Source organism: Tribolium castaneum, chromosome 5 (genome assembly GCF_031307605.1).
Source record: "Tribolium castaneum strain GA2 chromosome 5, icTriCast1.1, whole genome shotgun sequence".
In the NCBI taxonomy this organism is placed as follows: Eukaryota; Metazoa; Arthropoda; class Insecta; order Coleoptera; family Tenebrionidae; genus Tribolium; species Tribolium castaneum.
The window spans coordinates 8,954,706-8,970,176 of NC_087398.1; the positions used below are offsets into that span (position 1 = coordinate 8,954,706).

Genomic DNA, 15,471 nt, shown 5'->3' on the forward strand with positions numbered 1-15,471 from the left:
GTATTTTTACTAAGAAAATGAATATAATCTAATTAAAGGTCTATTATAACGTTAGGTGTAAAATACTCTAGTTTGGGCTTTTCAATTAGTTGAAGAAATTGCATTCGCTTAGCTTGGCTCCACAAGACTGGACTCCAGCCAGAGGCGGACTCATCCCTTTCCTTCCATTAACCCAGTAACCGAACAGCCCATTACAGTGCATGCAAAAACCAGAAAATTGAAGCTAAAACATCCCCAATTAATGGGCAATATCACCATGTTTAATAATAAAGTAAAGAGAATGAGAGTTATTATTATTTCATAAGAGGGACTTTGAGAGTTTAATGTTAAGTGTTGAGTTTGTTTACCACGTGTAGATTGGCCCGGGGCTCCGCAAAATATTCATTACGCCACTGTATTGACCTTCCCCCGTATCAAGCGGTTACCCTGTAACCCCTCACCAGCCTTTTCATTTAAAAGCAAAAGTAATTTTCTTTAACATTCCTACGTTGTGTTAATTTCAGTATAATTAAATACAAAACACTCATTTTCCCGTTAGTTAAAGTGCGTGAAGTATTAGTACGAAAATTGGCGGAAAATTAAAAAAGTGCATTAATTTTTCAAAGAGACGTTGAGTGAAGTATGGAAAGGTTAATTAGTCTTATCATCATGTGTTGTTTTAAATAAACTAATTTAAATGTAAATTCACAAATGAGTAGTTAATTGCATACGTGTACATGAGGGTAATTGTGGTCACGCTGTTCCTCTGCGGGAGAAAAACTAGAAACGTTTCCAAATTAAGCATAATTGAAGTAATTGTTGCCAAATTTCACTATTCGTCGCCATCATCTATGGCTACAAATTATATCAAATATTTATTGTCACAGAACTGATATGCAAGAAATAACAGATGCTGTTGGTCGATATGAATTTTTACAGAATCGGCGCACTTTTCTTGCAATTAGTCAATTACTATTCCGTCACCGATATTGATGAATGTTCTTCAGCCTGAGCTAATCAGCGCATTTATTCATCGCAATTTAAAAAATGTAATCCCACGAAAGTTGTTACAATTTATAACAGAGGAATAATTAACCTATTTCGAACGCAGCGTGCGGTCCCGTTTATCTAAATTGCAATTGTCGACATCATTAAATAAGGTGACTTGTTGTGACGGTTAAGGCACCTTGGTTTAAATAAAATTTTTGCCGCTTATATGAAAAATAGAAACCTCGACTTCTGATAATAATTGGAACAGCATAATAAACACTACACACATAAATAAGCATTTTAAATGGAACAACATTCCTCTCATTCACGAAATAACAAGCACTGTGAAGTTTATGTCACTGTGCGCCACATATCCTTATATAGAAGATTATTCCAGTTATTTGGCAGATAGAGCATTTATCAATTCCTTTCCGCATTATTACCATTACAAACGGAAGGGTGTGACGAAGTAGTGGTCATATTCGTGTAACGAGTAAAATTCCAGTGTGATACATTACCGACTTTATCTCAATCTTTTATTCCGTTTAATTGAGCTTTTGTTCATTACTGGTCTCGAACAAAAACAATGTAATTATATGCAAATTAGCACTTGCCTTGCAACTATTATCGGCGATGCTTCCTCGGGGTGTAAAGGTGTTTCGCATTTACATATTGGTTCTTCATGCTTTGGTGCACGTTTGTATTAATGCATGGATAAAAGCATAACATCTGCTTTTTAAGCCGCAAGTCAACAAAAAGCCTAAAGTCGGCACGATGGATAACCAGCTCAAAATTATACACTTCAGTTAACTTTGAAATTAAAAAAAGTCTAATTAATTTCAATAAGATACTTCGTGTTTTTGTAGTAAACAAACCAAAAAAATAATGAAATTGTTTGAGGTTTTCTTTCTAATGCAAGCAAGAATAGCGCAATTTATAAATTATTTGTAAGTGTAAATAAATTTTCTGATCAAATCAGTGATTTCACTGCCTATACGTATTAAATTAAATGAATCCTGTATTAGGAGATCGTTTTTAGAACCCATAATGCTGGCAATTGGCCATTAGTAAACCTAGCGTTATCCTGGACCAAATATCCTTAATTGCATACTTTTGAATATATATTTTTAAAGCAAATACATGTCTTAACGAGTTTGCGTATTCAGTTTATCCATCCCAAGGCTCGTGTAATGTAAGCAAGGTAGAAAGAGTCCTGCAAGAACAATCTTCCTGTAGAGTAGATCTCCCGAACTCAGTGGATGTGACAAAGACAAAATAAGAGCCTCGCCGCTTTTCCTATCGGTCGTGTTTTGGATGAGAAGAATGGTCAACCTCATCAAAACATAACGAAGTCTTTTCTCCCGGCCAAATCACATTATAACTAATTGAAGTGGACCCGGTAAAAAGAGCCAAGCTCTTGGCAAACTTCGAACATCTACTACGTAAAAACCTCAATCCGGGAAATAATGCACGCATTTGAATTTAATAAATTCAGAGCTCATGAAATCCTGCTTTTTCATACACATTAACAATTATAACAATTACACCTAAAATAGATGTGGATGTTAATGTATCACACGTTATCAACAACTGTTCATTTTTGACAGACGTTTTCAATTAACAAACTAACTGTTGTAAAATAGTCAGCTGGGAAAGAATTTAATTGTATTCGTAATATGAAACGAGCAAGCAATTCGAACTATCTGTATTTGATGGAATTCACAGAGCAATAAATCAATTGCAAATGGGCTGGGTATAGTTTGTAAAAATGTCCACCTGTTTAATAGCGGTTTGTGTGAAAAAAATGCCTAATAAAAAAGGGAGACGCTTGTTTCTGAAGATTATCGATCTATGCAAGTTACAATCTTAACCAAAAATGGTCAGTAATATGAAAAGAAACCTTTAACCGTTTCAGTAAACGAAAAATTTCGAAAAAAACATTTACTTTTCACCATTTAAAAAACACAAATATTCAAAACAGAAAATATCTGACAACAATATAATTAATAATTGAAATAATGCGTCACCAACTGTTAATTATTTTTGTAATTTACATTTAAAATCCGTCAAAAAAATAAAAAGGGGTTGAAACAACTAACTGGAAACGATTTAAAGCAATCTTGAAGCTTTTATTAAAAAACTGCTACCAAAACCAAAATAATAGAATGATAAATAATAATTTGAATGTCTCAAGTCATGTTAAAATAATTTCCTCTTGTTACCATTTTTAGTTGCAAAATACAGATTAGGCAAATAGAGAGGAAAATTCACTACAATTATTTGTGTGTCTGGGTAAAACTATATGAGCAAAACTATGTCTCCTGCTAGAAAGTAGGGACTCGGATTTGGGTTTGTACGAGGGTTTGTTATAAATATATCTACTTTTAAAAAGGTAGCTTCATCAGTACAGAATATTTCAGTTGGAATAGACCATACTTTTGAACATCATCTTATAGCTTCTGTTTAGTGCCTCAAAACTTTACATACCTACCACCCTTAATTATTTTTTGTCACTTGCTTTATCATGTTATACTGATCGGTAAAAGTGGAAAAGCGTTACAAATTTAGTCTGAAAATCAATAGCTACATTGTAAAACTAATGAAGCAAGCCTCCAGTAAAGTGTTAGTCGACTTTATTAATAATATACAAGTGTCTATAAGCTCGTCTGAAGACATCGCCGTCCTATTAGCGAATGCATTTCTCTCGAAGCGAATTGCAGACAAAATACACTATAAGTACAGCATAGTCACTGTTAGATTATTACAGCATTCATTAGAGTTTGCTAATTACTCGTTGCTTTAATGAATAAGCTCTAATGAACCACTTTCTGTTAATTAAAGGGAGCGCCTGAGACACTGCCAACTAGATGAGTATTAGCAGCAGAAAAGTGCGAAAGAGAAGACCGACCCGCAATAACTCACTCCAGCTTTATTATTTCTGCGGGAATTTCATATTTTATTTGACGTTCTTTCCCGTTGTGCAGGATTCAGATTAAATTATTTTGCTAAGGGTTGGAGGAACTGGTCGGTTTAGCTTCATTGCAGCATTTAAGGATTTTTGTTAAGCGGTAATTGGCAATACTGCTCGGTTACAACTGTCTACTGTAAAACGCCACTTCCCAACCAGGACTGGGGTTGGCTTCAATTAAAAACAATACACGAGAATTTGAATTTCAAATTACCGACTTGCAGTGGCGTAACGCACTTACTCTAATTTATTATATTTCGTTAATTCTAAATTGTACTTTATGGAAATTTGTTTATACAATACAATAAATATATGGAAAAATATTTTATCAAACGTAATATTTTCTTTCACAAGGAAGAGAAAGAAAATTATTTAACAAAAGTGATACGGACGGACAGGTACATAAACGTAATTACCCCTTTGTGTCTCTGACTGAGCGAAACTCTCAGAGAGAATGAATGCAGCATAAGATAATTATTATTGCAAACAGCATCAACGCTGTAATTCATAAATTAAAAGACTCAATTAAAAACTAACTAAGCAAAATCAAGGACTGCATTCGTGTACACTGTAGACCAGAAAAGAATAAGTTTAATTTAATTAATTTGAAATCTAGTTAAAAGCGCACATAATAAAAAGTGCTTCGTCAAGATTCATTATGCTATGTCGGTGTGACTAAGCTCTAATGAGCGCTCTTGCCGAGTTTTACAACGTTAATTAAGAGAATATGATACTGGTGCAGGTTTTTCGGACAACGACAGCTTTTAATATATAAACCAAACCACATGTGATGTTCTTTTTGTGTCATCTTTTCATTTTAATAATTAGGATAATGATGAGGAATGAGGTCGCTTACTGGAAGTTTTTTTTCACTAATCGTGTTCACCGTAATTAAAAGCACACCACTGCACGAAAATTCTATTTTTAAAACAAAAAAGAAAAAATAACATCAAATAACGTTGTATGATAGTTATTTGTGTATCAAGGCATTATTCTAGTTGAAATTTTTAGCTCAACTTATTTGTTTAAAAAGAGTAAGACAAATGTAAATAAATTAAACAGGGAAATACTAAAAGTTTCCACCATCAGTCACATTAATAAATCCGTGATGGATGTGGGGATGAACTGAACTCAGATTGTCAAAACGAAAACTCCTAAACTCGAATATCACATTTGCAACTGCTTACGTTAATTGATTTAGCAGTGATCTGTCATTTCGATAATGGCGTGTTCCATTTGCGAGATGCACTTTCGAATAATTCCCAACATTTTTAATCTAATAATGAAATCGTCAATTAGCCGGTCATGATAAATAACTGGGGAACACGAGCGTACTGATTCCAATTATGGAAAATTGAAATTATAATTGAAATAGTTTTGTTCTCCGATTAATTAATTAAACATCAGGAAAACAAACGTATTTTAGCGGGACCTTCATAATATGTACTTTTTAATTCAATTAATGCGTCGCTTCAACAGACTCGCCGACATGAAAATGTTCTCGTGTATTGAGATTTAATTATGTAATTTTTAATTGATTTTTGGGGGCAAACTCGTCGCAAATTAATTAAAATTATTCCACGCTTAGCCCCGCGTTAATTAATTTTAGAAAACGCATTTATTCATCATATGATCTGTTATGACGTTTGGAAACACCCGCAGATAGGGCTTGGTTAATCCGAAATAAACACCGACACCAAATCATTTTTCTAGACGAAAGGGAAGGTACTTTGGATTTTTTAGGCTGCTGAGTACGAATTTAATTTCTATGGCAATTAAATAGTATATAAAATTATACATTTTTTCTTGGTCGCATTTGAATATTTTTATGCTTCTTAGGACCAAATTTGAAACACATTTCTTTCTATTTTCCGTCATACTTTTTCGTTGTAATTAATATTATGTTTTTAGAAATTGATATCTAGTACATTTTTAACTGGAAAAAATTAGTTCTGCTTCTCTGAATTTTACCCACAACTAGGACTAACTAAACAGACACATGGTGTTGAATGTTCGTGTCAAAAATGTGACGTGTAAACGGATACATAAAGGCAGTAATTCCGGGAGTTTTGCCAAAGATATTTTAGAAATTTGTTTTTTAATTAGAAGTTAAACTTAAATTTAGAATTTAAATGTTGGCCAAGTAATTTTGTTTTGATATCAGTAATTAATTTTTCCTCGCAACAATAGTGATGGTAGCTTAAATACAGTAAAAACTAGTTCCAGTGGGTATAAATGTTTTTGCTAATTTGGTACTAGATAATAATAATAATATCGGTCTCTTGCCTATACGTATGTAATAAATTCAATACGGCTTTAGAAAGAAGGAAAGGTTCTGAATACTGACAGAGTGTTTTAAAGACAATAAAACCCGATGACAGAAAAAGAAATAAAACATGTCCTAAACTACAAATCAAGCATGCAAGGGCACAGACATCGCGGCTGCTTCTCTCTTATTACTGTGTCATTTCAACCACCTTCGACCTGATATGGCAGTAAACTTTCCATCTCATGCATAGCTACCACCGTCATACAAATTTAAAATCTAATCACATTTGTAAAGAACTTTAAAATAAATTTGTTATGTCCAATCATTATTTTATTACAATCGCATTTCGAATTTATTTGGGAGTCGCAAATTGCAGCCGTCACACTGATCTGAGTGTCTAAGACACATACACAGCTACTTGCTACTTGTCTACTTGTCCATGATTAAATATTGCTTATTTGGTTTAAGGTTTTTGAAAAATTTTGTTATTTAATAATCGATCATAAATTACAACGGTAAAACATTGTTTAGATTGTTGGGAACACACTGAACTCTTGGTTATTCTTTTGTCAATTATTATTGCTTTACAGTTTTTTCCGGCTGGTTCTGAAATAAGATCTCTGTATCATCAGATCAGTCATAGATGATCTAGAAATTGACTTGCAATTTATGGACATTTCGATATTTATTTCGCTCATAATGCATACTTTTACCTTAAACGGAGCTGCTGAAGGCAGTCCTCAGTACATAAATGTAGTAGGAGAATCATTTTAAATACTGTACTTATGCTAAGCACGTTGCGTGTGCTGCTTCGTGAAACACTCGGTAGTTCCCATACTGAGTCTAGTGTACTGCTTCATAATTCAAGATAGCTATTAGTCATATCGATCCGCGAGCTACTAATTCGTTTTTGTGTATCAGAACCAAAGATGCATTTTTCGACTTGATTAGATTTTTCTGTGCCTGATGTTAATTACTGCGTTTGAATTATTTTGTATGGGTTTTTATGTGTAAAGTTGGGGTATTGTGGTGATTTATTGGATATCACGTTTTCGTGTAATTGATTGAATAAGAAAGTTTTTAAGACGTGGCTGCCTCATCGTTTCTTTTGTACAATAAAAGTTATGATGATTTGCTTGGTGGAAAAAAAACTTAATCTTAATCTGGGGAGTTAGAATGGCGAGGTAATAAAACCCAAAAATGAATTAAATTCGTTTTATTGTGGAATGCACACAGAATGAAACAAAACTTTGATATAGAAATATTTGAGCAAATCATTTCAGTGTATGACCTTTATTAAAAGTGAAACAAGGTGAGAATGATGAAGTTTATTACAGATGTGACTGAGTGTTTGGGGCAGGAGTTTTGGTTTATTGCACACAATTTTAAGTTTTAACGAAGTAAACATTGTATGAGCGGAGGAGTTTTCCTTCAGTACTTTTAACAAGAAATTTTCAAATGAAAAAAACAACAATGTCTGCATAAAGTAACCGACAGTTCTCTTCGGGTGCATAAAATAAAACAAATATCAATTAGGAATAATTAAAAATATTAACTAGTAACAACAAGAGCAACGAGAAATAAAACCATAATACAATAATTTATACAATATAATCACAAAGTTTCAGATCGGGGCAAGATTGCGGAAAACTCTGGACCTCTCCTCCTTCGAAGTGAAATCCGTCGACGTGATGTACATAAATATCATTTACATTTTTCCATTATTTCCCGTGTAATATCAGCGCCTTATTGCAATCCTTATGTTAAAATTATTTACACAATAAAAAAGTAGTTGACACGGCGCTCGCATTCGCGCTCTACAACAAACTTCAACATGTTAAGTACACTGAATTGAGTCCCATTAGCTACGTCATACAGATGGCTTGAGACTTAACCAATCCTTGTATAACAAAGTTCAAGTAACACTAGATTTTCTAACAATATTTGTACACTGCTTCGCTGGAAGTCCGACTGTCACGCGCTATTTTACAGAAGAGACTTGCAACCGATCACTCGTGGTTATCACTGTACAAGGAGAAGCTTCGTTGTCCGTAGGAAAACCTGACTTCATTCATCATAGCCAGTGGCAGGAAACTGTTCTGGAGGAGGTAGGGGTGTCCCGGTGTTATCGATGTATGCTGAGGCGTCAAACCTGGAACAATTTGGGCATAAATTAAACGCTGCCAATTACTACCAAACAGATCTTTCTTTTTTTTCTATTTGTTGAAATTTAAAAAATATAAAAAAACAAAGTTTATTGTGAAAAGATCGCAAGAGTTTGTGTGTGGTAAAGCGTATTAGTCATCGCGGGGCTGTTTAGATGAATAAACTGAGATAATTCGGTATCGCGGTCGCAAGCGCCCAGAGTGCCTATGTAAATTCATTAACGAAATTAATTTATTCGTCTGTTATTAGAGGGCAGCATAATGGCTTGGTGTTCATACTAGTCTAGGCTTGTGTAGAAAGCAACGCCTACCTAGATAGCGCGCAAAGTGAGTTGTGTACTCAGCACAAAGTAATCTAAATTAATGCGTAGTGATTCTAGTCAGTTTGTGCACGATATCGACACTTTTAGTACCTAATGGAAAGTAAACATCGTTGAGAATCCGAATTGAAATTGTTTCGGCCTCTGCCTCTTACCCATTCTTGCACCCCGAGCGGGTATTATCTTTGCAATTGTTTCTACTTGACATTAACAACGCGGCGAAATTGCTAATGAATGTTTGTAGAAACAAAGATATATGTATAATTTTAGCGGAATTAGCTAATATTAACCCTTTGTGTCATATCAGCTTAATTTATAATTAATTTCCATTTTAACAAATTACATGGGACGACGTTTCTTAATGAAATGATAACAAGACAAAACACTTGATGTAATTATATAAAAATATATTTAATTCAAGCCTGGCACGTGCGTGTACGGATCCCGCCCCTCGTGACGCTAGAAATAATTAATTCAACAAAAATGCTTTCCTTGCTTCGCTAACGCTAATAACAAGTGTTCCCAAATGCAGCGAAGCGCTCTTCCTATTAAAGAGAACGAACTGATGGTCCATAAATACTAAAGTGTTATAAAACAATATCAATTTTTGCACAAGAGAACTTTTTAATCCCATTCCGATCCAATTTAATTTTTCAGAAACCGGTTCTGTTGTTTTCCGTTAATTGAAATTCGATGTGGTTCAATTTACAAATTACGATTAGGTAGTTGGAGGCATTTACATTAAGAGTGATCAATAATGTATGTTCAGAATGCATTAATTCATTTCCCAGCATACAGGAAACAATTTCTTTCGCTGGGAACAAGATGAGAGGGAGGGCAGGAAGTTGGGCCAGGGAAAAGCGAGGGTTCAATCTCGCTAATGGGCAATGAGGGCCACTGACAACCTCACATGGGTTCATCAGGATTATATCAATAAAAACTTTCAATACCATTCACCTCGGCGTCTTATTCAAACAGGCAGTTATTTTCCAAAGTGCACCCAACGCGATTCAATCAATGCTATAAATACGCAAATTATTTTTATGCTTTCAATATTCCGCTTTTCAAAATCTACTCGATTTAGCAGCGATACCACTTTGAAAGACCCAAGGTGTGTGTAATTACGCAGTGATGTTTCATGCTACGTTGACTCCCAAACCGATGTTACGACGTCTTGTTCGACATCGCTCCTCCTGCAGTTTACTTTTCGATAATTAATTAAATTATGTTATGTTAATGACAAGTGACAAATTTTAATTTCACTACATTAATCTTCCTGCCCTAGATGTTGATACTTATCTATAATTTCACACTTCGTAATTACCTTCATAATTCATATGCAGTCACTTAAACTTATAGGAAATTAATAATTCAGCAAGTAAAAATTCTTGATATCTATCTCGTGAGCTAGGCATTTACGACTTGTTTTTGTAAATATGTTTCATAAAAAGTATTGCTCGTAACATTGTCTATTTAATTTTCTATACTGATATAATTTTTGGATTTGTACAGAAAAAGAAACAGGAAAACATTAAAGAGATCCCCTGTACTCTCGCCAAAATCTCATACCGCATATTTAATCCCTCGCCCTGGGAATATTAAAGTGACCTCCTCTGCCCAAGACATATTGTTAATTGTTTTTATTGTGCGTACTCGAAGCCAGCTGCAAGAGCATTACGTATACATCAAAGTCAAAAACCTAATTTCCTATCCGTCTTGTGCAAGTTATTATTTTCTACATGCTGTGGTCATTTTCTATAATATTTTGATTGATGACAGAAAACGGAGTCTAACGACAAAGTTTAACATATATATTTATTTGGCATTCAGAAAGATACAGTTTGAGAAAGATGTATTTGTCTAAGAACAGTAAAAAATCAGTGCTTTGTTGAGGGAAGTAGGTACGTATGGGTTTTAGAAGGATAGCACACAAAATAGAGAAAATATGAATACCTAAAGACAACAACAAGATGCTAGCAAAAAATTATTTTTTCAAGATAAATTGAAATAATTGTCAGTCTATTGTTCCCCAATAAACTGACTACTATACAAAGCGTTCCAGATAAGTTTTTTCATTCACGACTTCAGGAAATCCCTACTATTTTGGACAATCTAGAGTAGTAGACCTCGAAATTCGAAAACTTAGACCGCTGTGGTCAAAATGATTCATTTGTGCTTTTGAAGATAGTTGGTAAAATCATGAATGTATTTAAGTCGGAAAAGCGGCTACTGGCGGCACGTGAGGTCTCGCCGGCATAAAGCGTCGTGATTTATCCGTTATTTTCGATGACAAACGTGACCAATTGACTTCACATTAGAATACAAGTGCAGTTTAACGACATAGTAAAGTGCGAACGACTAATAAATGGCGAGTTTGTTTGGTCTGCGCTCTGGCGGGTGAACGATCAGACCGGAGCGGAGCGGCCCGGATTTATGTAAGACCGATTCGAGAGTAATTACAGCCCGTTCTGACAGGTCTGATAGCTGAAAATGAGAACGTTAATTAGCAATATAGATCGTGACTATAAATAAAGTAGTGTAATCCCGTCGACGTCAGTCTTTTAATTATGAAGCGCCCTCTGGGCAGCGAGGGCGGCCATTAGCGGAGCTCCGGGGGCAATCGGACGCATTCACCGGCGGAGGCGGTGGTCAGCGCCCCTCTGTTAGTTATTCATTACTCGACCCAATTACCTACGCCTTTATGTGGCCCTCTTTGTGCCCTGCCGGACCGAGCCGCATACGTTAGGCGTTCAGATTAGAAAGATGAAGTGAGCCGCCGCCCCCGGCCACGCTTCCACTTGCTGTTTGCCGGCACCGGCGAACAACTTGATGAAAAATTAAACTTTGACTCGCAGCTAATTAAGCGAATACCGTTTTTAGAAATTTACACAGGTTTCGCTTTTATACTCGCTCATACAAAGGTACGAGATTACGGCCGGATCGCCCTCAACGCGTTACACGTATAATGGACCAAATTAATTTCAAAAATTAAACGCCCCATTAAACGCGAGACAACATGAATCGCTCTTTAATTAAATCAACTAAATCGCCGTTCACGCACTTTGACGAGGCCGTCACCCACCTCCGGCCCATCGCCTCACATCCAAACCAACACGCCTGTCCCACCAAATCTTTATTTTATGGACGTGCTTTGTCTTGGTATTATTGTTTCAATGCATTGTATCAATTTGTCAAATCTACAACTTTGGCTTTAGCAAAAAATTGCCAAGGGTAGTTAAAAGAATGTATCTGTATTTACTGACTGAGGCGACGAAAAAATCGCCTTTCCAAAAACATGCAAATGGGGCAGCAAATCAGACCGCGTCGCTAGAAAAGTGTATGTTCCTCTTACACCTCAAGTTCGCTCTAAACACCCATTTCTAAGCGTCCAGATAATGGAATGTAGTAATTGAGCAAGCTGGCGGCTGCGCCGCCGCCACTGCCCCTCAAATTGAATTACACCGGATTAAATATAATAACATATCGCATCTCGTTCTGGTCCATTAGGAAGTCGGACGTCGAATGTTTTTATTTAACTCGAGTCGCAACAGGGAGCGAGAGAGACGACACGACTACTTCCGGAATTAAGCAACGAGCCGCGCACTTCCTGTGATTGACTGCGAGTTTAAGGGGATCATCTCCTGCTGCCCGAATACGATAACTCAACACGGACGACTCTGCTGCACCAAAACGCAGATAACGATGATTAAAACGAACTTTGCAGACCGCACTTGTTATGTCCGACATGCAATACCCTTATCTGGGGCCAGACGCGCGAAAGCAATATAATTTCCAGCCGTTTCTGACCTCTTTTCCCGAATCAACAGCATCAGACCCAGAAAACGGACACGAAAAAACAATGCCGCACAAAACTATTTCGCAATGAAAGTGGCGTTGATAAATCTAAGCCTACAGGATTCTTTCCAGATGCGGGAGTTCGGGGCGAGGAAACATATGTAAATGGTGGCGGTTTAGGATCTCTGGAGATTAGCGGGCACGAATCAAGTTCCTCGGTAAACCTCCCTCTGCATATGCAATTCAGTCTCCTTTAATAAGACAAATAACTTTCCTCGTTCTGTGCTCATTACCCTTTCTTCGTTTTTCACATTGCTAACCTACATTTCGTAGTACATAGTTCTAATCGTAATAGGCACTTTTATTACTAGAAACATTTATTTCACTCCTAAGTCTCGTCATGTTATGCCATATATTCCGTAAACGTCATACTCTATTCAATTTCGTTCGTAAATATTCACTTCATGTTGAAAGATTGAACCAGGGAGTTTTATCAACATGTCGGTCAAGTTTGAGATTGGTAAAACAATTTGGATCACCTTCACGTAGCTACCAGATTACGAGAAACAACATATAAAGTGTTATTTAATACTATTTTTAATAGTTTTTACTGGTAGTAATCCTTTTTGTTAGAGCTGAAAGTTGGATGCTGATCAAAATACACAATGTTTTGTTTGTGGCATAAGTTGCACTGAGTGTTAGGCAGAGTAAAAAGTAGAGAGGGTAGTTTTTGAAAAAGCACGGACTGTCGATGAAGGCCTGTCAACAATTCGAGTAAGCCCACCGATGTAGAGCGAATTTAGGCAAATTGCTAGTGCCCGCGGTGGAGTACGACTTCCCTAATTAACTGGTAAACTTTCATGACTCCCTTGCATCGAGGACTAATTAATGTGGAGGCTCCTCGCGGCGCTTAACCCGCCCAATCTGGGGGTAAGGTGCGTCGCCTACCCCTTTCCTTTATTATGGCCCGGCCAAACATACACAGGCAAATTGATATAACGGAGCGCGGCAACGTCTCGACGGTGGCAATTCATAAATCTCGGAGACTTTGTGCACCAAAGACATCTCTGACGAATTAAATGGACCGCACTTAGGGTCTCGATGCCACTCACTCGGAAGCCAATTTTAACGGGGCTAATTAATTGCGCGTTTTTAAGCCCTCTATTAGAGCCTCCTGCTTCCTCCTCGGCGCCTTTCTCCTGAATTAATAAGAGACCCCAAGGAACATGATTCATGGTTTTTCATTTCATGGTATTGTCGCAGTGGCGTAACCACCAGAGGAAAAACAAACACAAGCATACGAAAAAACTGAAAGCGCCAATCCAGAAAAAGACCTTCCTTACAATCGAACACTATTATGTTAATATCACGAATAGCAGTATATTTGTTGTTATGTTTAAGAATAAAGTAATGTCAGTTACGCCACTGATTTGTTGCCTTTCATTCCGCATCCGGCGGTGGCCTGTAAATTTTGGGCGGAATTTAAAAACAGTAGTAAAGAAACTCTCGGAGGCTGCGTCTGGCTCCGCTCCCGAACAATAACAAGGTCTAATTAGGTTTATGGCGCACGGTGTGACCCGGGTTTGTCTGTCGTTGCACCATAATTGCCAATCGTTTTACGGCCGAATAAAACACGTGGTTCTCGTTTAATTTCCGCCGGTCTAATGTTATTATTTTAGAATTAAATGATCTTTTTTCTGCCATTATAAAGCCGGCTAATTAATCACGTTCCTACTTCTCATCACTAATGGGGTCCAAATGTTCATTTCACCTAATGTTCAATTAGTCTAATGTACATTTGCATCTCTTGGCGTGCTCCGTCTTTGTCCCTGTGCTTACTTTACCTAATTGCCCCTTGTCGACTCCTCTTCGATACTGCCATTACCGCATTGCAATCGCGCTATTTGTGTTTTACATGTGCCGCCATCACCAGATCGTATCTGTCTTGTTAAATCGCCCATTTTTGCCCACCGAACCAACGTCAATTAATTCCGAGTTATGGTTGTTCTGCAATGTGGGGACTAAAGGCTTGTAATTGCTCCTCTATTCTCAAAGAAATATTTATGCGGCAAAACATCACCAGCACGAGCAAACCGCTCAAATAACTAAAATACCTCCAACGACATAATTAAAAATAACACCATTAGGTATACATCATCTTTACGGATTCAAATGCCACTGGTGGCTTAACGACCAGCCTCGCAGGTCAGCTAGGTGGCTACAAAACGTGCCTATGCAAAATTAATTGACAAGTTGAAACGTAAGAGAATAAATAGTACAATGTCGCCTCGTACTGTTGTATTTTTCATGAGGAAGAGAAACGGAACGATTTACGGCAACAGTGATAAAGTGTTGATTGAGGGATTAGTACCGGAACTGGAAACGTTAATTAAAAAGTAAATGAAAACATGAATAAATTAGAGGAAGATATCCACTGACAGCACAACCGTTCGAAAAGTCTACCATCTACCTGCGCGAACTTTATAAAACAATATTAATAATGTACGCGCAATCTGAAATTTTAACTGCGATTTAAGTTATTTGCAAAAATTGGGGATTAACTAGATTTTCTCCTTTTAACTATTCAAAACCCAATTTATCGCATTCTTTCTCCACACACCATTTCAGGAAAAAAGTACCGCTGATTCCTGAAGACTCTCCAAACGAAGTAACGTTTTAGTGTGCAAAGCTTTCTATTAATTAAGAAGAAGTAAAAGTGGCTTCTTTAGCTCTTATTAGTATTATTTTTCGAACAGACTTCGACCCGTGATACTTTTTTTAATTAAAAGTATGAATTGTAAATATAAATCTACTCGTAGTACCAACGGTGTAATGTTCATATGGTGGTGGCAACTGTATGCAGCCGATAATTTTGTTGATCTGATGTGCGCTATTAATGCCGGATCCATAGGTGGCGTGACTGTTTTATCAAAACGTTTTATTAGTTAGAGGGCAATAAATTTGGTGCACCGGCAGGACGGTGTC

General features: G+C 36.6%; 1 protein-coding gene across 4 annotated transcripts in view; it reads right to left on the minus strand.

The window, feature by feature from the left end:
• Nucleotides 1-7,407: 7,407 nt before the first annotated feature.
• The window catches only part of LOC661046 (uncharacterized protein), a 110,020-nt gene continuing 101,956 nt past the window's right edge, over nt 7,408-15,471 (minus strand). For all 4 annotated transcript variants that reach the window (XM_064356670.1, XM_015980005.2, XM_064356669.1 and 1 more), the window contains one exon: nt 7,408-8,358. The gene's annotated coding sequence lies outside the window, so the exon portion shown is untranslated. The remainder of the gene's footprint in view (nt 8,359-15,471) is intronic.